Below are 1568 nucleotides of genomic sequence, written 5' to 3'. Positions count from 1 at the left end.
GACGTCACATATTTGCAAAAATGCCCAGACGTTTTCCAAGACGTCCATTTTTTCATGCTTTGTGGCACCTTGAACATCTGTGGCATCTATTAATGTCAAATCCAGCCTTTATTTAACAACATAAGCAAACTCTATGTTACAATGATTGCACAGCCATTAAGGATCAAATCGGTTTCTGAAAAATGTTCTGTTTTTTCTCCCTCTGCTTGCTTCATACTGTCTTTGAGGCTCGGGACCAGCACTCCTGCTGTTGGACAGAAAGACATCAACTCAGTGGTAAGTATTTTGGTTTTCCAATATATTAGCAACTGTCAGTGACATTTATATTAATCAGGCTGAACTTTAATCATACTTTAGATCAGCCTGTTTTACTTATTGTTTTACTTCTTTTTTGGTTTGGGGAAGTTGTTTCTTTACTGATCTTTTCCTGTCTTCTGTTATTAGACTTGAGATATGACTGCACTAGGCTGTTGCTGGTGACTCCAGTTAATTCTACAAGACATGCTGTGTAAGTAAACAAACAACAACAGTTTGGTCTGCATTTCTTGAAAGATCACATCCCCCAAACTTAGTTTAGAAGGTCTACACTGAATATAGTGAAGTCTGCAAGTTTAACAGCAAAATTTGTTTTGTGCCCAAATCATTTTGCACATCATTAGAATGAAAGTTATTGGCCATCTTTGCATAGCCCTTTTTAAAATGATGCTTTCATGACATTATTGTGTGTCGGGTGGGGGTCACGGCTATCCAGACTGACAATTTGGACATTGAATGTCACCTCTCCAGTGGGGAGGGAGCCTGAGATTGTCTAAATTGGAGTCTGTTTCATACCAAATGCAGAAAAAAATGTTTTAAGAAAGCAATTAAGTTCATGTTCCAAAAAATATGATTGTTTGCTTGCAGGACAACAGGAGAGATGAGTCCTCCGTCACAGATGGTGTGGTCAGTGAAGATGGTCGCCTGCAGGTTCAAGCTCATTGCATCTCCAACCCACATCCACTGCCACTGTACTTAAGGGAAGTTAAAGACTTTCTTCTGCACCTATATTTGGATCACCTCGATCCGTGATAGTCATTCAGGCAGTAATGCCTGGACTGGAAACAAGCCATCCTTAAAATATTACAACATTCCAGCTCATGTGTTGGAATGAAAAACAAATGTGTTGTTTAAATTAGAGACTACACTTGTGACAGAACAACAAATATTTTATTTTGATTATATAAGTAATTTAAGTACAAAACAAACTTGTGGTAGGCCTAAACTTATTTTTAGAATAACTAAATCTGAGACTTTGTTTCATTGTAAGATTATAACCGTGATGGCAATATAATTGTTTGTTGTTCAGCAGAACAGTGTCCAGTATGTTGGCTGTTATACTTTGTTGTGTTTGAAAATAAAAGTTGGTCTGATTTTAACATCATTACAAAAAGTGTTGTTAATTATTTTTAATCATATTCAGGTTACCACAAATTGTTTTTCATTTAGTTGAACTTGAAATGTTTGTCAGTAAGTAAACAATTAGTACTGTACAGTCAGAAATATCAAGTTATTCTTAATACTGCAGACTT

The 1568-nt window shown here is 36.2% G+C and overlaps 1 long non-coding RNA gene across 1 annotated transcript; it reads left to right on the top strand.

Annotated features, from left to right (window-relative positions):
- The first annotated feature begins 208 nt into the window (after positions 1-208).
- LOC146666693 (uncharacterized) lies at positions 209-1233 on the top strand. The gene is made up of 3 exons (XR_014912448.1): positions 209-276; positions 445-508; positions 904-1233. It is a non-coding gene; the product is annotated as an uncharacterized LOC146666693 (long non-coding RNA).
- The last annotated feature ends 335 nt before the right edge of the window (positions 1234-1568 follow it).

This window comes from Rhamphochromis longiceps, linkage group LG7 (genome assembly GCF_057381845.1).
Source record: "Rhamphochromis longiceps isolate RC_006_pf linkage group LG7, R_longiceps_female_GT1.1, whole genome shotgun sequence".
Classification (NCBI taxonomy): Eukaryota; Metazoa; Chordata; class Actinopteri; order Cichliformes; family Cichlidae; genus Rhamphochromis; species Rhamphochromis longiceps.
Note: the sequence above shows the minus strand (reverse complement) of the source record. Positions and strands in the feature narration are given on the sequence as shown.